Source organism: Marmota monax, unplaced genomic scaffold, assembly GCF_021218885.2.
Source record: "Marmota monax isolate L192 unplaced genomic scaffold, Marmota_monax_Labrador192_F-V1.1 WCK01_AAM20220418_F8-fsc00039, whole genome shotgun sequence".
Classification (NCBI taxonomy): Eukaryota; Metazoa; Chordata; class Mammalia; order Rodentia; family Sciuridae; genus Marmota; species Marmota monax.
This window is the reverse complement of record NW_026693602.1, coordinates 6081860-6109588: the sequence shown is the minus strand read 5'-3', so window position 1 is coordinate 6109588 and position 27729 is coordinate 6081860. Positions and strand designations below refer to the sequence as shown.

General features: G+C 39.2%; 1 long non-coding RNA gene across 1 annotated transcript in view; it reads right to left on the bottom strand.

Annotated features, from left to right (window-relative positions):
- Positions 1 to 4503: 4503 nt before the first annotated feature.
- LOC131424743 (uncharacterized) overlaps positions 4504 to 27729 on the bottom strand; it is a 51221-nt gene continuing 27995 nt past the window's right edge. Inside the window, exon 3 of the long non-coding RNA XR_009228229.1 lies at positions 4504 to 8167. This is a non-coding gene — a long non-coding RNA (uncharacterized LOC131424743). The remainder of the gene's footprint in view (positions 8168 to 27729) is intronic.

Genomic DNA, 27729 nt, shown 5'->3' with positions numbered 1-27729 from the left:
CAATGTTTTAAAGTTAAAAAAGAGAAATGAGCACTTACGGGAGGCTTATAAGCACTGCCTTGAATTACAGAAAGGGGGAGAGAAATAAAGGAATGGAAGAAACTAATAGAAAAAATAAAGGATGATAAATAAAGGTCAGAAGGGAAAAGATTGTGAAAATCATAAGTGCATAAAAGTTAACTAAAGCATGAGGAACCATATTTAAATTGTACTGTGAAGGGCATAAGTCTATATATATATATATATATATATATATATATATATATATATATATACACACACACACATGTAAATTTGTCCATAAACCTAGGGACAAATTCCAGGTGGATTCCACACATAGCCTTAGGAAAATTTCTGAGCTTTTCAAAGAAAGAAATGTCAGCGTCCTTTCAGAAAATGAGTATAGAAATAAGATCCACTGTTGAAGACCATTGTACCAGAGGATATGTATGTAAGGTACCTGAAATAGCACATATTCAGCATCCAATAAATGGCAATTATTATTATTATTTTTATTAAAACTTAAAAATAGATAAAACCGGGGCTCAAAATAATTTAAGATATCATCTTATTAGTAGATTCCCCAATTAATTTTGCATTAATCTAACCTATATGGAGCTTTATAAAACTAGAGCTTTGAAGGCCCAACCTCAAATTTATTAACTCCAAATTTCTGTAACTATTGTCCAGAAATCTATTTCCAATCCACCAGATAATTTTGACTAATGATTCTTGGATGAGCTAGGCCACTTGCTGATATCTCACAGTACCATCAGATAACCAAGAACCCTAGGTGTCCTGTGTCTCTGTGAGATCTTGTCTCTCATTCCACTTTATCTCTATGGTCAATCACAGTGTTGTATTTGAAATTTGGTTATATTTGAAATTTGGTGTTGTATATAAAATCTGGTTATTGTTATTTTCAACATTATTATTACTGACCATTTGGTGTTCTGATTCTGTGCACTTAATGAATCCCACCATTTTGTCACAAACTCTGGGGCCTTCCTGGAAGATAACAGCCAGGCTCATATTGTACCCGTATGGTAGCGTGGAGAAAAACACCATTCTCTTCTCAAGTCTGCTAATCCACACCCAACCACAGGTAATCATTCCAATACTCATATCCTGGCACACTCCCAGTTTGCATGGGATCAAGGGAAGGTTTTGTGGTTTTCCTGCCAAGCTAAGATCATTGAGAAATCTTCTTCAAGTATCCATCCAGTCCTGGGACATTATTATGTCCTGCCTATGGCAATATAACTCCAGACTTTGTTCTTGATTCACACTGACCACCGTCAGAGGAGGAAGGTGGAAAAATGATGGTCTTCTTCCCTGTTTAACCCTCTTTTTGCTTCAATATCTCTTCCATCAGCTTGCTTCTGAGGAGCTCTTACCTCTCCTAATCAGGATCTAAGCAGAGGAGGTAGAATGAAAAAAAGATAAGAAAGTTTTACCTAGGTGTGGAGATGGCTGCATTGGTGTGTAAGCAGACCCCTGTCCTTGCAGGACCTTTGTGGGATCTTGGAAATCTGCATCAGAGGAAACCTTTAGCTAGCAATCCCCACGGCAGGAACTCCCTACCTGACTGCCTGGACTCTTCTCCAAGCCCTTGGTATTTGGCCATATACTTCCATTATCTTTCTGCCTAGTTTTCCTCGTCCTTTCAAGCAGCCTGTTAGAATAGGATCTAAAATGACCCTCCACAGCTCCCTCTCATACAGCTCACAATCTGTTTACGGTAAACAGCCCAAATTTGTACCATTCAGAGTGTAGCTCCATTCTGTAATAGTTTCCCAAAACTGTCCTAACAAAGTACCACAAACCTAGTGGCTTAAAAACAACTGAAATATATGGTTTGAACATTCTGGAGGCTTGAAGTCCAAGAATCCATGGGATGGCAGGGCCATGCTTCCTCTGAACCATGCAGGGTGAGTCACTCGGTGCCTCCTCCAGCTTTTGGTGGTTGCAGTAATCTTTGACATTCTTTGACCAGTGAATGCGTCATTCCATTCTGGGCCTCTGTCACCACATGTCCATTTTCTCCCATGTCTCTGTCCCTTAACTTCTGATAAGATATGAGTCTTATCGGATTAGGGTTCACCCTAATGCACTATAACCTCATCTTAACTTGAATTACACCCACAAAGACTCTTCCAAATAAGTTTATTCTTGACTGGAGGTTGGGACTTTACAAAAAAACATATATGTTTTGGAAATGGGCACAGGTCAGCCATAACACATGCCAATATATAACTTCTTTTGAGCACATAATGTAATTGCACATGTTCAAATAGACCATAGAGTCAAAAAGCTACTTTGTACCTTAAAAAAAATCTGCATGCATACATACATGTACTCCTCCCCAACCTCAGCCCCTCCAGTTACACACTCTTGACTTAAATGGATTCCCTAATGTATGCTTTATCTAATTTTTCATTTCACATTTCCTGCTTAATAGTTATGTGCAAGTCAGGTCAGCATCAGGGACTTCCTGTAAAACACACATGGTTGGAATTACGCAGTTCTTGGGGAAACCCCTGTGCCATTCTCCACTTCCTCAGTTCACAACACTCCAACCTCTGGCTCTTTGAGACTCTTTATTCTCCATAGAATCTTCTACCAACAGGCTCTGTTTAGTTCCATTTTATGGATGAAAGTTGTCAAACTAATTTCAGCTTCAACTTCATTATTCCAAACTTCATGTGGCTTTGAACAAACTTTCAAACCACATGCAGTTTTTGAGAAACAAAACTCCCAGCAACTGGAGGTTCAGTTGTGTACAACCAAACGAACAAGCATAGCACATTTGTCAAGTAAATACAGTCCTGCCTATCTGCATCCACCTTTTCTGAACACTGTTTTCTTCCTCTCTTGTCAGCTCTGACCTGCTATCAAGAAACCTTCTGTTCTCCAGTTTTCTGAAATTGACATGACAGCCAATGTGAACTGACCTGAGAAATTTATTTGAGAGAGAAAAAAAAAAACATATCTAATAAGTTGCACCTTAGGAATATTCACATGTCTAAGTAATATTACACAAAGAAACTCTCTTAAGGGGGAGTCAGTTCAAAAATCACTGAATTATAGAACTAGACAGGGCCTGCATCCACCTGTCTGGGGTCTTACTACACTGGACTAATTCAATTGTTAAACAGAGTTTGTGTGTGTGGTTCTGGGGACCCCAGACCTCACATATGCTGAGAACATGCTCTGCTACTAAGGTTCCTTCCCACCCACCTGACAAATATTTTGAAAGCCAATATGGACCTTCATTGTGTTGTATTCTAGTTTATACCAGTTTGTTCTGGGATAAACCATGTTAGTTGGACATTTGTCTAGCTTCCTTTAGGAGCAATCATCACTTATTACATGATAATATAGTACCTTATATAGAGTACTCAATTAAATATTTATGGAATTGAATTCAGTCCCATCAGCTTCTAATTTTACGGTTAAGGAAAAACAATATACTGGAATACAAGGGACTTTCCTAAAGTTGTTTCTGGTCAGTGGAAAACACCAAATGAATCACTAGCATTTAAGGCACCAGAGTAGTAAAATACATTCTGCCTAATTCTAACCTTTAAATCTTACCATATTGGCCCCTACCTAACCATTCCACCTACATGAAAGAATGGCCTTATTTTTAAAATATATCTGGCTCAAATTTTAACCTTTAGCACTAATTTATTGGAAAAATCACCAATTTACACATTCAATATGTGCTTTCTCATAAGTGTTCAGATAATTATTCTTGGTCCCGATGTATAATAGTTTTATGATAACCATGGAGTGTGGTAGAGCAGGAGTAGTGACTGAATCAGCCTCACTATATGCAGAGAGCATTTGCAAGACATCCTGTTTGAAAGAGGAATGGTGTAAACCTTGAAGGAAGTAGGAAGAGGGTGACTGGACTGGTAATGAATGAAAATGGTCACATGAAAAATGGCTAGAGAATTAGAAGATTTGGGGCCTTGAATAAAAAGGATATCAGAGAGCCCATAGGTGTTATTTTCAAATATTTGAAGGCATTGGATGTGGTAAATGAGTAAATTATCTCCATGTGTCTGCAGAGCCACAAATAAAACCAAAGTTGAAGCAAGAGGAAATCAATTACCATCAATTTAGGTATTATTTTGCCCTCTGACCAGTCACATAATTATAAGGTATTCCTCTTTTCCCATCCTTGGTGGCATCTAGGACAAGACTCTCTGCCCCATTTATTTAGAAGAATATCATATTTCAATAATAATAATAATAATAATATACTAGGGTTTTAATCTTGGGTACTGTACCACTGAGCCACATCCCCAGCCCATTTTTTTGTTTTGCTTTTTATTTTTTTATAGGGTCTCACTATATTTCCCAGGCTGGCCTCAAACTTGTAATTTTCCTGCTTCAGTCTCTCAAATTACTGGGATTACAGATTGTGCCAAATAATTTCAAAAGCCCCATCCAATAACATAAAAATGTTGAACCTTATCCTATTGAAATGTCTCCTTCCCCTGCATCTGGCTGCAATCTGAACCACCTGAGGGATTGTACCCCTCTGTCCTCCCTCCACCTCTGTGCTCCATTTGATGGCTCCAGGGACAAACCCAGTACAGAGGGAGGACTCAGCAGAAATGGCTCAGTCGTATGGGGTGGGTGGAGCCCTACCAAGGCTCTCCCAGGGATGGTTTCTCTCACTGATGTTTTGACAAACTTCCTGAGGATTTGCCAAATGTAGGTCAACTTGAGCAAGATCACATCTCCAGCTGGCTGCTTGTGACTACTCTGAGCTTCCTGTGGCCCACCTGGTGGGATCTTACTGCCCTTTATGCAGTCCTTTTGGACTGGACCCTTTCAAGCTGCCCTCTCTGCAGTTTCCCCCAATGAGATTCAGGTCTAGGCACTGGCAAGGACATGTATCTGTCTACAGTTGGAACAAGTGCAGCTCATTCCCAGAGTTTTTCTTCCCACTGCCACCAGCAAGGGCAGCTCCACCCACAGCCTGTCACCAGCAAACTGTTTAAGAGTAACTCAAGTGTCCTGTTTCCAAATGTCCAGAGCTTGACCAATACATATCAGGTACCATTTTTATTAATTAAACTTATCTTAACTGAAATATAATATATGTATATGTTATCTACATAAATGATACACAGTAATGGGGTACATGTGTTGTTACAATATATATATGCACATTGTATAATGTTTAAATCAGGTTAAACACATTTATCTCAAGCATTTATCTTTTCTTTATGGTAAAATTTTCAAAAATTTTCTAGCATTTTGAAATATACAGTACATTATTGTTATCAGTACTTACTCTGTTGTGCCAGGGCACACCAGAATCTCTTATACATTTCTAACGGTAACTTTGTACTCTTTGATCAGCCCATCTCCACCCCATCTTTCCCTGCCCTTCCAGTCTCTAGTCATTAACATTCAATCTTTCTATGAGATCAACTTTTTAAGACCCCCACCTGTACGTGAGAACGTGCAACACTCGTCTTTCTGTCCCTGGCTTATTTCACTTAACATGATGTTCTCTAGCTCCATCCATATTGTTACGCATGAAAGAATTTCATTCCTTTTTTATAGCTTGTATTATTCCATTGTATATATATATATACACACCACACTTTCTTCATCTGTTTATCAGTTGATGGATGCTTACGTTGTTTCCATTTTGGGCTATTGTTTTATTTGTTTGTTTGTTTATTTATTTATTTTGGTGATGCTGGGGATTGAACCAGGGCCTTGTGTACACTAGGCAAGTACGCGAGCAACTGACCTATACCAGTCCTGATTTTATTTCCTTTGGAGATATAAACCCAGTAGTGGAATTTTGAATCATATAGTATTTTTTTTAAGTTTTTTGAGAAGACTATGCTTTCTCCATAATGGCTATACTAATTTATATTCCTATTAAGAGTGTGAAAGTCTTCCATTTTCTCTACATTATCATCTGCACTTGTTATATTTAGTCTTTGATAATAGCCATTTTGCTGGGGTGAGGTGATAGCCCATTGTAGTTTTGATTTGCATTTCCCTGATGCTGAGTATTTCCATGATGCTGAGTATTTTTTCAAACACTTATTGGCCACTTGCATCTCTTCTTTAGAGAAATGTCTGCTTAGGTCCATCTTTAAATCAGGTGATTTGTGGAATTTTTTTCATTTGCATTTTTGCATTCCCTTTACGTTCTGTGCATTGATATCTTGTCAGATGTACATGTTGCAAATGTTTTCCCCAATTCTGTAGGTTGTCTCTTCATCCTAATTGTTTCTTTTGCTGTTCTTTTTAGCTTCCTATAACCCATTTGTCTAATTTTTTGTTTCCTGTGCTTTCAGGGTTTTATCCATAAAACCTTGCCTATCCAATATTCTAAAGCATTTTAACTGTTTTTTTCTAGTAGTTTCATAGATTCAGGTCTTACATTTAAATTGTTAATCTATTTTGAGTTGATTTTTGTGAGTGGTGAGAGATAGAGGCCTACATTCTTCCTTCTGCATGTGACTATTAAATTTTCTCAGCACTATTTATTGAAATTACTGTCCTTTTTCCAATGAATGTTCTTAAAACCTTTGTTAAAAATCAGTTGGCTGTCAATGTGTGAGTCTATATCTAGACTGTCTATTCTGTTCCATGTGTCGTGCTATTTTAATGACTATTGCTTTTTAGTATATATTGAAGTTCAGTAACGTCAGGGATTTTTATGGTTTCATACAAATTTTAGGATTTTTTTCTAGTTCTGTGAAAAATTTCATTGAAACTTTGATAGGGATTGCATTTTCTCTGTGGATCACTTTGGGTGATATGGGCATTTAAAAAATACTGTCACTTTCAATCCATGAGCACATGATGTCTTTCCATTTTTTAAAATCTCCTCTTCAATTAGTTCCATCAATGTTTTATAGTTTTCATTGTAGAGATCTTTCACCTCTTTGGTTAAATTGAGTTCTAGTTGTTTTTATTGTTGTAGTTATTGAAAATAGAATTGTTTTCTGGATTTCCATTTCACAAAATTTGCTCTTGACATAAAGAAATACTACTGATTTTTTGCATGTTCATTTTGTATCCTGTAACTTTGCTAAATTTATTAGTTCTGATAGTTTTTTGGTGAAACCTTTGGATTACATGTCAGGTTTTGTGAATAGTTTGAATTTTAAGTTTCTTCCAAAGGTTCATGTGGTGAAAGATTGTTCACCAGGGTGGTGCTGTTGGAGGTGGTATATCATTAAGAGGTAGGAGGCATTTAGGTTATTGGGGGTGTACCTTTGAAGGGAATGGTGAGATCTCTGTCTCTTCCTCTCTTTTTCACTTCTAGTCATGAGATGAGCAGTTTTATTCCAACATACATTCTTGACATGATGTGCCACCACCAGTCCCAAGCAACAGCTCCAACCAATTATCAACTGAAACTTCCATTGCTGTGAGTCAAAATAAACCTTTCCTCTATATGTTGTTTGTCTCAGGTATTTGTTATAGCAATGGAAAACTGACTAACATGAAGTTTTAGCCGGATCCTCCTTTGTACTTAGCGTAGGGAGGTAAAGATGGACTCTCACACTATGGCACACAGAAAATATTCCCCAAAGTTATATCTTCCCTGAAGTCACTCAACCTTGCTATGCCTGAAGTGAGCGATAGCTAGTTCAGGCAGACCCAGTTTAAGATCACCTCATTTGCAAGTCTAGCTCCTTCTTAATTTAGAATGTTTTGTTTTCCAACTCGTGGGCATCTGTAGACAACAGCAAAAAATTCCACTGAACATCCTGTAGCTTAAATAAAATGCTTCCATAATTTGGAACAGTTCAGAAAATGATGTAGCTGTCAGCCTCATAAACTTAAGAGTTCAGGCAGAGGCTAGATTTTGATTCTAGATTATCCGAATACAGGTAACATAGATTGGAAGGCTGTGATCTCTAAGGTCCTTTATTTCTTAAGACGCAATGATCCACAGGCTGTCTCTGTACTGGATGACCTGAAAGATTACCCTCATCTTCAAGGACAAACAGGGCGAAGAACATCAACAGAAAACAAGAATATGATGCAACTCAATAAACATCTCCACATATCCTAGTTGGCTATTATTTATTTGATCTCTTCTCATTTTGTTTGAATTGGCATATCTTGATAGTACCAAGCTTGTTATTTCAACTCCAACATAAAAACCCTGCAGGGATAAAATGAGAATTCTGAGTTCAGATACATCAAGTATTCAGATAATCAAAAAAAAAAAAAAAAAGCTTAGAAAATAAAATAGCAATAACATTGGAACAGTTAAGCCATGTGAAAATACTCAATATCATTCTATTTAAAATAATTACTAATAATTACAATAAAAGCAATTAACATAATTCCATTCTCTCCTCCCTTTTCCTTTAGGCATTTTCATTTTAATTGCACTTGTATATTTTCTTTCTCAGGCCAGATATCATCCAATATAGTCGGGGTTCTCCATTCCCCCTCAATTTGCTTTAGTTTGAATTTTTCTTGGAAACTAAAAAAAGTATGTTTTAAATTCTAGGTTAGTGTTTCCCAAATCCTCTTGCTCCAAGTTCATCAGCACATACTTTTTGCTCTTTTGAGAAAATCTAGATGCAGAACCCATTTGGTTTCTGAGTGGTCCCAAGGAACTCATAACCACACCATAAGTGAGCAAGGTAGATTTTCTAACATTTGCCTACACAAGATGGAGAAGCCAGCCAGCGTCTGGCACCCCTCCACAAACCACCTGAGTAGATCTTCTTGCCTCTAGCCACGTTTCAGCTAAACCTCCTTGGAAGTTTTCTTTCCTCTTTTGACGTTTTTCTTCCTCGCTGTATACCTTCACTCTAGGGCCTTGGCTACTATTTCCCAGATTTTCCTCAGAAATTTCTCTTTATTTCTTCAGTATGTGGGGTAAATCAGATTTTCTTTTGGATGTCCTCTCAGTACCATTAGTTGACGTTACATGGATGATTTGAGGTATTATTTTCCTCAGTAGCCACAGTAGTCACACTCAATCTGGGGCCACAAATATGGGACAAAGCGGGTGTGGAAAGTGAGCTGGACGGTGCTACCCTGTTCCTGTGAAGTTCATGAGTCCACAAGCCCCAAGACATGGTCAGCAGGATTCTGTTCCTTTCCAGGGTCCACATTTTTCATGGCTCTCAAGACTGCATTCCAAAGACTTTTTATCTCCAACTCCACATCTACAGACTTGTTGAGATGGGAATAAGGACCACAATGATCCAGATGATTATACCTTAAATTTATAGGGCACTTGTCTAAGGAACTCAGACTTCAGCTGAGGATCCAAGACTTCCCATCACCTCCCCTCCCTAAATATCATAATCCCCAAAGTAGTGATTATGCCTACACATGAAGATATGTCAAGAGCTTAAATACTTTTTAAAGAGTTAGCCCTGGGTACAGTATTCTGGCACGCCCCACCCATACCCCAGTCCAGGGGTGATGAAATCAGAAGCATCAGTGAGTTTTGGCACCTATGGTTATTGTAAGGTAGTTTACTCTCTGCCTGAATAAAGCACCAAGACACGCATCAGGGATTGTCAGGGAAGGTGTGCATCAACTGTCAGCCCCTGATAGTCACAGACCACAGATTCTTCTAAGACATGCTCCCCACTTCCCACCTAGGACCAACTGCCTTCTTTACTCCACCTGTTCTGTCATCTCTGCAGGAAAAGGATAAGAGAGAGAGAGGCCTGCAGCTTACCTGAGGTTAATGATTACCCTGTGGCTTTTCTCTGCCGTGTACACATGCTAATGTTTTTTATTATCACCTGGAAACTTTTACAGGGAAAGAAAGGAGTGCACCACAAGCACAGGTTACCCATAGCCTTCCTCACTGTGGAGTGTGTGTGTGTGTGTATGTGTGTGTTTAGTCAACAGCATATTATAAAAGGAAGAACCTAAGGCCAAGAAATGACTCCAATCAAAACGACCTCTTCCAAAGTGTGTTGTTGAACTGTGAAAGGAATGCTCCTGTATGATTTCCAAGTGACGTTCGTGAGGGCAATCTGCATACTGCATGGGACAGGTATTACCGCCCCATTGATTTAAATTAATGTTTTGCACCATCAGCACACCCAAAACACACATAGAGAACCTTCATTTACATGCCTTAAATACTGCCTTTACTAGGAAAGTGCATGTCTTCATGTGGTTAAGAGACTATAATTTTGGCCCAGCAAAGCTGCTTTTTGGTTGATAAAATGAAAGCCTTTGGAGATTAATAGGTTCTGTGTGCCCTCATTCATTTTTCACAGGTACAACCATGCTGATTCCTGCACCATAGCAATTTAAGCCTCACCTGAGAGGTAGGAATCATGGTGCAGTCTTCCCCAGATGGCCCCTGTTTGTCCAGTCTCCCACAATCCTCTAGTTCCTAAGTCAATACCTTCTCCTCCATAGACTTCTGAGAGTTAAAGCTAAACTTCACAGCAAATATGAAGCTATTTGAAGGGGTCAAACATCTTGCCCAGTAAAGATTACTACAGTAGAGCTCACTGAAATGACCTTTGGGGTCTTTGGAATATTTCTTCCCTAGACAAGTGTGGTACACACAAAAAGTTATATTTCCCCCAAAACATATTTGTCTCAAGGTTTAAACCCATCCACAAGAAAAACATAGCTCCCTTCCATGGTGTCCCCACCTGGGTCCCTATCAAGGCTATGCTAATCTCTCTTATAAGTGGCTCAATTTTTTACTACATTTGGGGCTTACTGCTGTGTGGCTTTTAGGTTGGGATTCTTTTTTTAAAGCTTTGTCTAAAGGCTATCCATTTGATCAGTGAGTAACATCCTGAACACATCTTTTATCATTTCCCAGTCAGACCCTGGCTGCAGGTGGAATCCTGCAGCTATTTTGTTTAACATTAAAAATGATTTCATTTTGCTGTCAAAAGCTGGTCTTGCTGATCATGTTGCTCCTCAGAAGCCTAGAGAACTAGGGCTTTACCTATGTTTCAGTAGTGAGAGATGGCAGACAATCCTAATTAAGAAAGAAACACAGACAGGGAGAAAGACTACAACATAGAACAAGAAGAACAGCAACTCTACTGTGGTCGCTATTTCCATAATCCAAAGGAGGCCGGGAAATTGTCAAGGCAGCAGGAGCTGCTTTCAAGAGCAGTCTCCACTCCAAGACAAAAGCAGAGAAGCCGCTGAACCTGCTCAGATCCCACTCCTTCCTTCGGATCAGTGAGGATTTCAATTTAATCCAGTGTTGCAAACCCACCAGCTCAGTCGAAAACATTGCAAATTCTGAAGGGCAATTCATTGAACTATTGCATTCACTATTTGGATTCAGAGAGTCTGAAGCTGTTTGCCCCAGGCATTATTTCTTCTTCTCCTGATTTCAGATCATCAGTTCAGATCTCCTGCTTGAGGACTTAGAGTTGATATAGGTCATGTCGACATCCGCAGTACCATAACTTGCTATAGATGACACTCCGTCTGTTGACTCTGGTATCTAATCCTGCTACTGAACAATTGAACCTATATTATTTATAGTCCTGAATAATGGCGGTGACCATCACCCAGAGTAGCAGAACATGAAGACTAACTCTGAATGCAGCACAGGGGAAATCCAACATTCTCAACCCAATCAGAACCTGTTTGTGCATATGGCTCCCATAATAGCTTCTTTGTGTTCTACATACAAGCATTAGAAAAAAGGAAAGGAATCTATCTCTAGAATTAGAAAAGGCCTGGCTTTGGCTTCAGACTCTGATGCCTGATTCTGCCGATTCACGTGCAGAGAAGAAGTGCCTGCTAGGTACTTCCTGATGTTCCCATCTTGAATACTTCCAACTGACGGAGCCAGCTTAATGACCCACAGATAGAAACAACTGTGGAAAAATTCTGGCTCAGGGAACATTAAAGACCACATATCTCTTATTCAGCCCTGCAAATTTACTGAAATATTCTTCAAAATTCAGAGGATAAAAGACCATTTTAGTCCAACAAACTTACCCAAAACAGAGTCAACGATCCTGCAAATGAAGAGAGAGATAAATGTGGGTTCTTTTATGGTCAGAAAGGGATGAAGAAATCACTTCACTTGAGTGATTACTTTCTCTCAGACATTCTATATGTACCTCATTTATTTCTCACTACAGCAGAGATTATTATTATTTTTAAAATTTTGATGTATATTTTATTTTTTATTTCATTGGGTTTTTTTTAGTCATACATTACAGTAGAATTCATTTTGATATAATTATACAAGTATGAAATATATGAAAAAAATGTTCAACATCTCTAGCAATTAGAGAAATGCAAATTAAAGCTACACTGAGGCTTCATCTCACTCTAGCCAGAATGGCAATTATCGAGAATACAAGTAACAATAAATATTGGCAAGGATGTGAAGGAAAAGGTACACTCATACATTGCTGGAGGGACTGCAGATTTGTGCAACCACTCTGGAAATCATATTATCATTAACTTCATCTTTTTGAAAAATCAATTGAGACTAAAACAATGGTAATAACATCTACAATGATTGTTTGGGAAAACAATATGTCAGTTTCTGTACTAAGTGCTTTAAATGAATTATCTCATAGAAAACTACCCATAAAGAAATCAGGGTATGTGGAGTTGGAGTAATTTGCCCAAGATCACACAGCTGTGGTCAAGATTAAAACCCCAGTCACCTTTACTAGGCCACAACCACTACGGGAGCCAGATAGGATATACTTTACCTGTAATCAATCCTAGCACTTAGTTGCTGGTTATGTGAAATGCAGTAGGCCTCTCTCAATTACCACTAACTGACTGAAAGCTTATCGTGTTCACTAGAAAATGAAGGCATCCCTTAGACATAGAATCCAGATCAGTGTCTGGAGTCTCATCAATGTGTACTTGGAGGGACTATTACAGCTATTAGTGTCTAAAGCAGTTTAACTTATATGAAGCTTTGTGCAGGCTACTTCCCTGAATTGCTTACCAAGAAATCTCATGGTGATAAAAACATTATTTTGAGTACCCATAAATACATTATTAACTATTTTCTCCATAATTTAAATTGTATTTGTTTAAAACTATAATCAATTACTGTATTTATTGAAAGTTGCTTTCAATTTTGGAAATGGAGTCCCTTTGAAGATTTTGTCAGACAAGGTCACATGTTTTGTGTGTGTGTGTGTTTTGCTGTTTATTACCATCCCAGCAAATTTGTGATTTATCTTAACACCTACACAATGATAAAATGAAAGTCCTATGAAGAAGTTTGGAAATATCCTCATATTGTCTGAGGACACCTATAGGGTTTTCAAACTGATTTGGCTAAACATGTATCTAAGGTAAGTTTTGAAGTTTCTGGGGTTTTCTACTTATCGACTGTGGAAGGGGCCCAGAACTAGATGAATTTGCCCATATCCGTGTGCAACTCTCTGTTTGCCAACATCCCCTGCCCTAGGTGGCCCTAAGATTGAGATCAGACAGCAGGAGTAATACACACCTCTTTCAAGCCAAGCCCCATAAAACATCCCAAGCCCTTTTCCAAGCCCATTCTCCCCAATCTGTGTACCAAGAAGTAAAAGGCTCAGAAATGGTGAAGTCACATAATGGAAAGATACCAGATCCCTCAGTGGCCACTTGGAGCAAAGCCACTCCATAAGGAGCCTCTATAAGTATTTATGGGAGATAATCTTGGTTGGGTTAAACCACACAGAGAATTGTTTTCATAGCAGCCAGCCTTATTTTATAGTGACATTGGATCTAGAAAACTAAGATATTACTATCTACCTCATCAAGTCTCTATGGAAATAAGATAATGAACATATGTACATAGCAACTATTCCTCTTAATTTACACAAATTTGAGTCTTTAGCCCCTAAATGGTTTCTTTCACCTGTTAGCTAAAGAATGTAGAAAGTTAAATATGTGTTTCATGATGTATGCCTGTATAAATGAACACACATGCTTTTATTAATGTGTGCCATGTAAACACACACCTATGGAATGGGGCCAGTCTCTAGGATGGCCACTTGCTGGTTAGATGTGAAAAGAAAGGCAATAAATCATGGATTTTAGGGCAATCATTTTATGCTCCTGCCAGATTCCCCACCAGCATTCTCCTCCCTAGAGCAATGGAACACAAGGTTCAGTCATGTAGAATTACAGAATGGCAATCCCACGGTGTGAACTCAATGTAGCTCTTTATCTTGAAATCCTAGAGCTTCAGAATTCAAGCTTGTGTCCCAACAGGATGGCCTCTTCACATTATCATTAAGCAAGCAGGAGACTGTCCCAAGATAGACAGCTATTGTGACTGATTTCTGGGACTTTCAAAAGCTCCCCCAAACTAAACTGAACTATAACCAAAGAACTTTTTCTAACAATGCTGGTTTCTGCATCAGACAATAATAAATGAAGATCATAATTTTAGAAAATATCCCAGAACTTTTTCACAAGAAATTGGAGGGAACATTAGGATGACTAGCATGTTTGAAATCAGTTATACCTACAGAAAAATATAACAGTTCAAGGCCAACACATTAAATGCTCAAGGTGTACAACCAGATATCTGGTCAGATTGGTTCAAGAGAGAGATATAAATTCACAGCCAAGATCTGTCCTAGCACTAAACTTCTTTATAGATACAAAGGAACTGGGCTAGGATCCCAGGTCTGGGTAGAATTTAAATTCCTGATGCTACCACTGCTCATCTCTCTGATACAAATATCTTTCTGTGATCCTGTTGTCCAGATTAGGCTTATTCAAGACTCCATCATCTTCTATTTTATTATTTTGCCTTTTTCGTTGCTTGACTAGTTAATTTGGCTCTTCTGAGGTCTAAAAATCTAACTTCTAAGGAGTGCACACAAGTTGAGAATCTATCAGTGACTCTGTGCTCTTGATACACCGCATTCTGAAACTATAGTTTCTCCCATCTGATAGGTACTACCTGAGGAATTAAAGAACTGGAAGCAGGTATCCTGGGTCAACACCAGATCACTGTGTGAGACGAAGAAATGCTGGAGACCACATAGGAAAACAGCACAGGTTCTCATGACAATAATGAGAGCCTATCCCGAAAGACCCTAAAGCTGAAGAAGCAAGATCAGAAAGCAAATACTCCCAAGCTTGAGTATGGAGCTGTGGGCTCTGGCAACAAATTCTGCCAAGTAAGAACTTCTTTAATAGGATTTGAATTTGTCCTCCTCGAGTTGCAGGACCTCTTTCTCCAATGGATGTTCAACACTTTTTTCAATTGGTAAAATGGCTATAGGTCAGAGATCCTGGATGAAGCTTTGTCTCTGGGGGGAAAAAACTTCCAACAAATATAAGACATTTTACAGCAGTTTAGCCCAGCCCAGCCCAGTCTGGGAAAATCCAATCTAGCTCCCAGCCTGGCAATGGGAGGTCTTTGGGCCCCATCCTCTGTTACTTTCAGGCGGCTGCCATGGACCCCTCCATTGCTATTGGTAGCTCCGGTTCTACCAAGAGCTACTATGGCTTCTACCTGTTGGAGACCACACAGCCACATTCTTCTCATTATTCCCAGTAACAGAGCAATCTGTAGTATTATCATTTTGCCACAAATTTTCTAAGACTTAACTTATCTTAAGGCAATCTGGGGAGCTGGGCATTGGATAGACACAAAATATGTGAGCAATATAGGTTACCCTACCACAAAAACCTTACTTTCAATTTTTTCCACCTCTCTCTACAAACAAGAGGGGGGGGAGAGAGAGAGAGAGAGAGAGAACGTTTTTCTCATTGCAACATTCACTCAATGCCACCAACTACCCTGTTTCCATATGTAATAAATACTAATGGTTGGGTTGAATGTAGAAATGCATTACATATAACAACAGGTTACAATTATACAAAGTAAATAGTTCCATTGCATTTCTTAAAAATTTATTCTATTTTAAAAATTCATCATTGTAATATATATACTAATATTTTGGCAAAATTACTTGGCTGTATCAGGAATACAGTGTGCTAGGGATACATAACAAAATGCCTCAGATCAGGTGCATCTAGAAGTGTATCCTCTCATGGTGGTTAAATTCAGAAAGCTGAGATCTGGTAGAGGCAAGGTTTTTCCTTCTGAGGCCTCTCTCCTTGGTTTGCAGATGTCCTGACACAGATTTCTCTGTGTGTAGATGTATATTCCTCGTGTCTCTCTGTATGCCCAAATATTTATTTTTATTATGAGGACACTAGTCATGTTGAATTGGAGTCTATCTAAAGGCCTCATTTTAACTTTATCTTTTTAAGGCCTCTTCTTCGTACATAGTACAGTCTTAGGAACTTGAGGTTAGGGCTCGAATTTTGAAGGTACACAATTCAACCCATAATACCAAGTCATGAATTACATTATACAAGAGAATATAACAGCATAATTATGGACCTTAGGGGTCATTGTATTGAGAATTGATCACTCCTAGACTGATCCAGGAGTGAATGCATCCAGTGCATTTTAACCTAGTAAGAATCTTTGCCATTAACTCATTTAAAAATATACTGGTCTTCTTCATACCAGGTACTGTTGGTGCTATACATAAACATATTAGCAATGGTCCCTGTCTTTAAGAAGCTCAGGATCCAGTGAACACCCAGGGTTAGAATATAAAGCATATTAGAAACCACAATGAGTTGTGAAATAAGTCATCAACTGTGTTAGAATTCTCCAGAAAAACAGAATAAGTAGGATATGTGTACATACATGTGTTGGAGTCTACAGGTCCAAGATCCAGGAAGAGCTGATGTTGAAGTTTGAGTCTAAATGCAAGATAAAGCTAATCTCCTGGCTTGGAAGGCAGCCAGACAGGTGGAATTCTTTTTCATTTGGGAAAGGCTCAGGATTTTGGCTCTATTCAATCTTCAATTGATTAGATAGAACCTACCTATATTAGGAAGATGAATGTGCTTTACTAAATCTATCAATTTAAATGTTAATTCCAACCCAAAACACTGTAAAAAAAATGTTTGACTAAATAACTGGGCACCTTTGACCCAATCAAGTTAACACATAAAATTAACCATCACAGCAAGTATAAGAATATTTATCAGAGACTCTTCCACCTCTCACCCATGTGAAGAGTACAAAAGAGTTGAGGAGAGAATATATACAAAAGAGTTTTAGAGAGAATTTGTGGGGACTCTGGAGGCTCATGGGTTATTCTTCTATGAGAAATACCTGCCCCAAAGGAAAGGATTTGTTCACCCCTCACCTCAACCAGGATGCAAGGGCTTCAGTGGAGAGGTTGAGAGGTGTCCTGCTGCTGGAGAAATGCAGTGAATTGGAGCTTGACTTTCCACTTGAAAAAATCCAAGAGCAGAGTGGGCTCCCTCCTATGCAGGAAGGAGAGGCAGCAAATGTCAGTGGCCTGCCTCCCAAATTTGGTAGACACAAAGCACTCAAGAGTGCTTGCCATGATTACATGTGGGCCACATGAGGACCATTTTATTATTGTTTGTCACCCACAGGAACAAACAGATCTCAGCACTGACATGCTTAAAATACTACAGCATTCCTAGAGTCAGAGATTCTATCACCGGCATCAAGGGAAATGCAGATGAGAACCCTCAGTGCTGAGAGTTCTAAGAGGACTTATAGTTTCACCCTCCAAGAAGAAGAAAGCCTTTAACTTCAGTCAGGCCATGAGAATATGAAATAAACTTCTGAATGTAATAGTCAAAGAAGGTATTTCCAGCCCACATGCCTCTTTCTCCATTGTAGACGAGCAGATTAGAAAACACAGAAATGAAGGTGAGAGATGAAGAGCTGGTGCAGAATGAAAAGGCTGACCACATACACTTCACCAAATTGCAATCTACCAGTCGGATTTAGCTACAAAAAAATGGGAAAGGCCATTGGAATACTCTAGAATGCATATGGAAGTTGGAAATTTTGTCTGTAACATGGAACTAGTCTAATCCCAGAGATGTATAAGACAAAATAACAGATGGATTTTGATAAATATGTTTTGTGTAAGGCTGAGGAAGAGACAGTGCTGAATACTATGCACAGGTTTCTATTTGGGTTAATATTTCTAACTATATGCAATGAATCTATGACTCTGTATAACCTAAGATTAATTAGAGAAGTCAATGGACTGCCAGAGTTTTCTTCTAAATTTTATCTAGGTCTATGGAACTAAGTGATAAGGTCTATGGGGAACAAAATGATTATTCTGTATGCCATGGTTGTGGTTATTTGGTTATTTTTAGAAGGCAGGTCAATGAGAGGGAAAGGATATGATAACTAAAGTAGCATTTTTACACTTGGAGCAAGTGATTGGAAATCTGTATACTTCAAAATGCCTGTAAAAAAAGTTTCTGATTCTTTTAACAGATGAGGAGTCCTGTTATAAAACATGGGTAACCATTAAATGATTATCAAAGGTATTGAATAGCATGAATAGATTTGAGTTTAGAAAGCCCACCAGGACTCTGGGTAGAATGACAATAATTAAAAGTACAAACACCAATAAATGCTGATAAAGATGTAGGGAAAAGGTACATTCTTGTGTTGTTGGTGGGACTGCAGGTTAGCAAAACCACTTTGGAAAAGAGTATGGAGATTCCTCAGAAGACTAGGAATGGAACCACCATATAACCTGGCTGTCCCACTCCTTGGCATTTGTCTAAAGGAACTGAAATCAGCATGCTCTAGTGAAACAGGCACATCAATGTTTATAGCAACACAATTTATAATAGCCAAATTATGGAACCAGCCCAGGTGGCCATCAGTAGACGAATGGATAAAGGAAATGTGGTATATATACACAAAGGAGTTTTCCTCAACCATGAAAAACAAAATGGCATTTGCTGGAAAATGGATGGAAGTGGAGAACATCATACTCAGTAAACAAGCCAGACTCAGAAAGTCAAAAGTCAAATATTCTCTCTCAAATGAGGAAGTTTGAGAGGAAGAAGGAAATTTTAAAATGTGAGTGGGTGTGAATGCCATGAACATACAAGGGATATCAGTGGAGTAGAGGAGGGGGATTGAGAGTAGAAGAAGGAGGGATGAGAAAAGGGAGCGACTATAGAATGAAATTGACCAAATTATTCTGTGAACATATATGAATATTTCACAGTGAATTCTACCCTTATGTATACCTATAGAGAATCAATTTAAAAACAGTACATAAAAAGAAGGAGGAACAGTAGAGAAGGGTAACAGCAGGAGGGATGAGGGGAGGGAAAGAAAAAACACCGGGGATTGTAATGGGCCAAATCATATTCCATGCATGTGTGAATATGTGAAAATGAGCTCCACTATGATGTCTTACTACAGTAAACTAATACAAACATTAATAAAAGAAATCTCTCCCAAATATTTCTATGCGAATAGAGATGAACTGATTCAAAGACTATAAAATTAAACAGGTGTTGGGAGATGAATGCACTTGTCCTGGTGAAAGGTGATGGAACCTGGACTAAGATGAAGTCAAGGTTGCAACAAAAGGAAACTTTTAGGAGACACAGAACAGATGAAATCAACCAAACCTCATTACAAAATCAGCTATCAGTGTTGGGCAAGCGAGGTTTTGAGGATGATGCTCAGGTTTCTGAATAATCTTCTCCAGCACATGATGCTAGAAACCCCAGAGCTGAGAGCTGAGGCTTGGACGAAGGTGTCCCTATGGTTGTCAAGAGCGAGCCAGGCCCTACTCAGCTGGGCATGCATTCTGCTATTTCCTGTTCCTGTTTCAGATCACCCCTCTGTGGCCGGTGGCATCAAGTCCCCCCAAGACGGCCATGCTGTAATCCTGGAAACTGAATGCTAGGTCATGTGGGAAATGGAATTAAGGTTGCAGGTGGAATTAAGTAGCTCACCCGTTGACCTGCAAACAGGGATAATGTCTTGGATTATCCTGAGAGGCCTGATGTCATCACAAGGTCTTTAAATGTGAAACAGGGAGTCAGAAGAGTCAGCATCAGAGTGATGCAATGTGACAGAGACTTGAATCGTCACTGCTGACTTCCAAGGTGGAAGGGAGCCAGGCACAAGGAAGTCAGGCAGCGCTAAAAGCTGGAAAAGATAAAACAAACAAACAAAAAACCCTTGCAGCCTGACAGTTCCTTGCTTTTATCCTAGTGAGACCCATTTCATACTTCTAACTTCCAGAATGGTAAGAAGTTAAATTTGTGCTGTTTTAAGCCACTAAATCTGTGAGAATGTGTTATAGCAGACAGTGGGTGTGGAACACACTTGCCATTTATCCTCTCTTAGCAAATCCCTGGTCCCAGATTCATCTACAACCCTAATTTGTTTACATCTCACCAGCACCTCATGGTTGTCTCCACTTGTTATCTGCAGTTTATTTAGATAGTATTTACAATATGCCTGCTGCTGGGTGACTACCACTATAGTGAGTTAAACCACCAGGTATATTCCCCAGGAACAGTTAGGCCCATGAAATTATCTCAGTACAAACATGAACAAAAAGAATTTTCTCTCTCTCTCTCTCTCTCTCTCTCTCTCTCTCTCTCTCTCTTTCTCTCTTTCTCCTGCTTATCTAATCATCATTCAACTAAAACATTTCTCAAGCAATAAATAATTTAGTTATAAAATTTAGGCAGCTTTCTGTCACAAGATATAATATTTATTTTGCTGTGGAATTAATTAATGTTTAGGAAATGCCATGTAAATGTTAGCTCTGATTCTTTTCTTATTTATAGTAAGCACATAACCTTAAATTTAATTTCATGCAATAGAAAATGCCATGAAATATAAGTGGTAAGGATGGATGAACATTATATGCCCTCTGACTTTTTGTCAGTAACCTACATATAATATTCAGAGCTTGGGATGATGAAGACAATATCTCTCAGGCCAAACTTGGCCCACCATTCGTGAAACATAGATGTAAATGACTTTGGTTGGCAGGCTTAAAAATGAAATGAAGCCACTACAACTTTCCTATAATTTTTAAATGGGAGTAAGAATAAGACAGCAAGAGGCAAGACTGTCCAAACTGTGTCTTTAGGGCAATGAGAATATTCTATGTATTTATTTAGGTCCAAAACATATTTCCAAATAGAGATAAAACAATGCTTATTTTTAAGGTCACAAATATTCTTAACATTGGCTTCCTAGGTTTATACTGTGGATCTCTCTCTTGGAAGATTGGGTCACAACTGAAAGAGTGCTTTAGAATCACTGTGCCACTGCAGGATGCTCTTAGAGGTTAAGGGGAAAGAACAATGGTGTTTCCAAGACCACACCATGTTCCTGGTGGGAGCAGGAATCATGTGAACAGGAGGTTCTTAGATAAAGTGGCCACCATCCATCCACCCAAACCAACACAGCCTCTGATCTCTGGGTTGTCCTTAGTTTTAACATTACCACCTACAGGGACAAAAATGTTAAAGTGGGTCAGAAAGAAATGCATGGGTCATATAAGTAAAGGAAATTTAGACTTCTCTCCATGCACAAAACAAGGCAGAAAGAGACTCTACCACAGAACCCAAGAACTTTCACTCCAATCTGTGCCTTGGAATAAAAGGCACAAAGAAACTGATGTATGAAAATGACACTAGAAACAGCAGTTTGATTAAGGTTGAGATAGCATGGTTATAAACTGCAGACAAAATCACAAATATTTTAAACATTTGAAAATTGGGGTTTTTTTTAAAGAGTTAAGCCATATGCCATAAATCTCAAAACACAGGGTAATTGCAGTCTGTGTGGCAAGTCTGTTTGTACAGCAAACCTATATGTGAGCCTCTCAGGAGGACTGAGGTGTCATCTGCCACAGCTGTGTAACTGAAGATCTGATGCACAGAACTATACAAGTTATTTGCAACTCACAGAGCTCAGGAGGTTTTTCTTTCAGAATGAAACCGTAGAGTTCTGGGTTATAATTGTATTTCTACCACACAAATGTTTATGTTGTGAAAGAAGCAGGTCCTAAAACAGACAGTCCAAATGTATGGAATTTCACCTTTTCTCAATAATGCAATTTTTAATCAGTTACTAAGTACCAGAAGTAAAATGCACCTGAGCCCAGGCACTCAGCGAATCCTGGGTGGCAACGTTCATTCCCATGTGTTTTGCACAAAGTGAAGGTCCTGAAATACATCCTCATCCTTTTTCTCATTATCTGCCCCCTCTTAAATATTGAGGCAGAAGCATTTCATGAATATCTTCGTGCCTATGTGAGCATGGTTGTTCCATGCACACAGAATCAGGTATTGCTCCACGCAGACTCTGGTGCAATACTAGACACTTGGGAACTCCTGTGACCTGTGCCCCATGGAAGCATACTCCCTTTTCCTCTGCACTAACTTGAGAAGAGTTGGTTGGTTTGTCCCTGAGGTTTTCTGGGTGAATTTCCACAAAGTGTCATCAAGAGGGTCTGATCGCTGGTTCTTGCCTTGATGAATAAAAGGTGCAGTTCAAATAACTGACTGTGGGCCACCCAGGTGTGCCTCTGAGGTAAGCTTGGCACAACTTCAGTCCATAGATAGGACCCAAATCCTTCTCTGGCCTATGAGAAAATAGAGAGGAAGCCAAATGACCACCAAGGACTACAAAGAAGTTCTATAAGAAGTTCTAGCTTTCTGTTCATTTTATTTATTATTTTTTAGTTATTATTAATAGTATTGTTGTTGTTGTTTGCAGTTGTGGGGATGAACTCAGGAGAGCTCACCCACTGAGTAATTCCCAACCCTTTTTGTTTCAAGACAGTGTCTTGCTAAGTTGCTTAGGCTGCCCTCCAGCTTGTGATACTCCTGCCTCAGCCTCCAGTGGAGCTGTGATAACAGGTGTGTGCCACCACACCCAGTTTCTGCTGGTCATTTTAAAGACACCATATCATCTGCAGGACTCAGAACAAAGAGAACCCTATGTTTCTCACGAACAGACCTTGAGTTGCTTTTAGAGTCAGAAGCTGGGAATGCAGTTCTTCATGAAGTCCTCACTTGAAGGATTTATCTAGAAGGGCAGCCTTTCTAAGAACTTGGCTTGGAAGGAATGCCATGAGGAAGTGAGAGAAGAGAGCTGATAAGAAAGCCCCACATCAGCCAAAATTAGGGTCAGAAAGATGGCAGTGTCAAAGGCAAGAAGACTGCTCTTGGTTCCTTTTGTATCCCACTATTTAAATTTTCCTCCATTTATGAATTTAAATTTTCCTCATAATTTATTTAATTTTGCCACAATTATTCTCTAACTCTGCATACAACATAATAAATAAATAATAAAACACTATTATGACTATATTAGAGTCAGTTCATACAAAGCCATCCTTTGTTGAGCTGTTTTGGCAGATAGTGAACTGTTTAAGCAGGGACATATTCATTTTTGTATGTCTAGAATTAAGTGTGTATTTGGCAGTGAATGCAGAGAAGAGTTTATTCATTTGAGTTGGTTTTACTGGGGACAGAACCCAAGGTCTCACACATGCTAGGCAGTGCTCTATCACTGTATATCCCTAGCCCTTAATTTGAGGTTTTTTTTTTTAAAAAAAGTCCCACAAATATCTAGCATCTATATCTTCCTTAGCATGGGTATGTCCTAGTCCTTAGAAACTTTGAATAATGAAGTATAAAATAAATATTTATCATAAGGAAAGACGTGTTAGGATTCAGACAGATTAAAGAATGTGAAAATTCCCATTAGCCTGAGACAGCTTGCCATAGTGTGGGGACAACATGGATCCAGGAAAATTTCATTACTTTCATTCAAGGATATGTTCAGAGAGGATATTGTGCACAAATTTTAAGCGATTGACAGCTTATGGAATAATGGTGGTTTGACCCTCAACGGAAAGGAAAGCCGAATTAATGCTGAAAGGAAGTGTCTGACCAACACAGGGAAAGTAGCTGCAGTATTAAGTTCTGCATAGTTGCAGTTGCGCCCCAGATCCCACTTCTTCAGCTCCACCCCACAAATCCAGAAGCAGAGCAAATGTGTAAAAGATTCAGTGAAGTCCTCATTTGAAGGATGCGGTTCTCAGAGCCATGGTTTTCTTGTTCTTCCTTTCCTTCAGACCTAGGAAAAGTAAAGAATAACAAGGCTGTAAGATCCCACCTTGCCTGCAGGGGTGCCCAGTTTCTCCTCTCCTGGCACACAGAGGCAGCTTCAGATGTCCATCACTCCATAGCCAGCTAGGTGGAGCTGGCGCACATGTGGGAGGAGATGGACGAGGAGAAGAGGGACCACCATCCTCCAGCCTCACCCAGGCCACAGACTGCCATGGCTCAAGAGTCCACAGTGAAACCATCCTGACCCAAAGCTCAAGAATCACCATTTGCAGAACATTTTCCAGCATTAGCAGAAAATGTGATTTTTTTTTTTTAAGGAGACGACTGGCTACAGGACTGGGGTCTACCATTAGGCTCTGAAAATCCTCTCTCCCTGAGGTATGCAGCTCTCTCTTCTTTTTGTAGTCATGGCACCTCCTATGCTATCAGTCAAGGCAAAAACTAGACAGATGAGCAAACAGGCTTCTTATAGACCTGAGCCTCCATGAAACCTTGCAACTGTTCAGATGAGGTCCTTGCAGCCTAGAGCAAGGGAGCATCCTGAAGCTCAAGGACAAGAGGAGGGATGAGGCAGCATAGAAATAAGGCAGTTCTCACCACTTCATAGACAACTTGCACCTGTGGACACTTGATTTCTTCCCAAATTTCCATGATGTCAGACAACCAAGCAGAGCTTGGGATTACCTTCCTTTAACACACATGGTAGTATAAAGCACACTCAGTGATCAAAGAGGAAACTGCCCCCCAAAAACCTCGTATGCAGTGAAGCCCTGCAATATTTTCAGGTCTTGATTATGAATTTAAGTAGGACAGTAGGTCAGTGTTCACTGAGGTTCTATGGTAGGTTAGTGGTCAGGCCATGGCTTTGGAGTCATGCTGCTGGCTTGGAATCCTGGCTCAGCTATTCTATAGTTAAGTGACTTGATGGCAATTATTGAACCTCTCAGGGAATCAGTTGTCTCACCTGCAAAGTGGGGATGGTGATAGTGTACCTAGCTCACAAATATTTAATAAAAGAGATGTGTACACAACAAGGGCTTCCTAAGCCTCAGTTATGCCTAAACTGGCATTTCAACATTTTATGAAAAGGAAATGTTGGGAAAATAGTGAATGGATTCTATGGTCTTGTTAGAGGATGAGAAAGTACTTGGAAATAATTTTTAAAAAGAAGGAAACAAAAATCCTTGGAAGCCAAAGAGGGAATAAGACCTAGGGCTGTTTAGTAACAGATTATACTCAAGAAGAGGAAAGTCCCTATACTATGCAGTGAAGTAAAATGTGTTTTTCATGAACATTTAAAATTTTCTATGATTGAATCAGCCAACCATTAAGTTTTAAATTAAGAAAAGCCCTATAGAGAAGATAGACAGCCATCTAGGACACAAAAATAGAGATTAAAAAAAAAACTTTAATTTGATTTTCACATAATCTCTTTATAAGATTAATACAAATGTCTACAAAGCAGAATAGCCTATGTAAACCAAAAGTTTTTTTACAAAAAATTGAGCTTAGATGAGATATCCCTAATAAATCCAAGCAAGTGGTTCATATATTGTTACTTTCATATGTAGCACATCTAAATAGCTATTTCAAAAGAAAAAGCAAAAAATGTAGGCTTACTTTTTAAATTCACAATAACAGAGCAATATTGTTAATAGTTCCATTTGGGATTTATTTACATATTCATTATATGAATGTTATAAAAAGGTTAATTTCCCCTTCACTACATTAAGATTTATACAGAGTAGTATAGAATTGTAGAGGCATTTTAAATAATTGACCACCACCCTTACTTTTTCATTTTTGGAGGAGAGGGGAGAAAATGGGGATGGAACTCAGGGGCACTTGACCACTGAGCCACATCCCCAGCCCTATTTTGTATTTATATTTAGAGACAAGGTCTCACTGAGTTGCTTAGAGCCTCGCTTTTGCTGAAGTTGGCTTTGAACTCACGATCCTCCTGCCTCAACCTCCTGAGCTGCTGGGATCACAGGTGTGTGCCACCACACCTGGCTTAATTTTCAATTTTTAAAACTGAAGCCTATAGAAGAGAATCAACTTGCCCAAAATTATAACTAAAATAATTCACAGGATTATGTCACATGGGAATGTGTCCTAATTCAGAGGGGACCACACAACATTGCATATGCAGTGGATCAGATTCCTTGAACCACTAGAACAAATTACCACAACCTGAGTGGCTTAAAACAAGAGAGATGTATTCTTTAGGGGTCCTGAAAGCCATTAAGTCCAGAACCAGGGTGTAGGCAGTGCAGCGTTCCCTCCAAGGATGCAGGAATGCGTCTGTTTCTTGCATCTTCCAGCTGCTGCTGGCTCTTGGCCTTCCTTCGTCTTTTATTAAAGTCTTTGAGTTCCTTCTTTACATCACCCTCTCTCATGGGTCCAACTTCAAACTTCCTCGTTTAGAACTCACTTAGGACAATCCAGGATAAACTCTTTCCTCAAGATACTTTAGTTCATCACTTTTTTTGCCATACAAGGCAATAACCCCCCAACCCACCCCCATATAAACCAATAATCACAGTTTCTGGTGACTCAGAGGTAGCCATATCTGAGGGTGGGAGGAAGAGGGGCTGGAGGAGCCACATTCAGCCCACTGAAGCCCAGGAGTACTAATGAGCCTACAATCACTGCCCTTTACTCTTTGACCTATAACTCGCCCTTGTTAATTAACTGAGAGGTGATTCTAGAACTATGGAATTCCATTAACTCAGCAAACCATTTTTATCTAGATCTCAGGCTTCCATTCCCCTGGGCAGGTGAGTTCCGGTTAAACATGACAGGTTGGATGTATCCCATTACCTCTGCTCATTCCTCAAATTCCACTAAAAAAGCAGTTAAGGAATACAACAGGGAAAGATCTGTATGTTCAAACATTATGGTAGAAGAGACAAAGACAGAGAGATATGTAAGGCAGAGTTTGCAAGATGGAAAGCCTGTGGACAAGCAGTGACAGACTTCATGTCACAGGAGGAGACAATGCTAAGCTGGCCAAGGGAGAGGTCAGTAAGACACATGTGGATTCCTACTGGAGACTTCCAGGGAATCTGGGGGATCAGAAGCATTGTCATCTTCAAGGCCAGAGAGAGAGATAAAGGTTCAGTAACCCTTTTCTTGCAACTCCAAAAGATAGTATTTAGGAGTTGAAATGTAAAGGGGTTTTGTTGTTGTTGTTGTTGTTGTTTTAAAAAAACTCCTTTGGCAGCAAAATTTGCTATTGCCCAAACTAATTCACTATCAATTTATGACCTAAAATATGTAAAGCTAATTTTAGTCTTTATTCATGCCCTCTTAGTGAGAATGAGAATATCCATGTTCCACTGCAAAAGATTCAATGTGTTTGATTAAGGAGGCTGCTGCAGATTCCTCTAGGTAATATATCTATTTTTGCACCTTATTACTTTCTAAAATTTTAAAAAGAATTTGAATTATCAAACACATCTGGCCAGAAGGGGTTTTGATAAGAGATTCTGGAACTGTGCAATGAACAATTTCTAGTCCCAAATTCCTCCCGTATCTTTCTCTATTCCTACAGGAAGTGAAGTTTATTCTCTGGGAAAACCGAATCTGAAAAGTCCGAGTCTCTGTGAGATCTTGCACATGAAGGCTAAATATGGCTCTATCCTAAAATGGGAAGATTAAGTTGAAACATACTGTTAGAGTCTGTAAACAAGTCAGGATGGCGCCTGGCATTTTGCCAGAGAAATGTTAGAGTCTGTAAACAAGTCTGGATGGTGCCCGGCAAAATGCCAG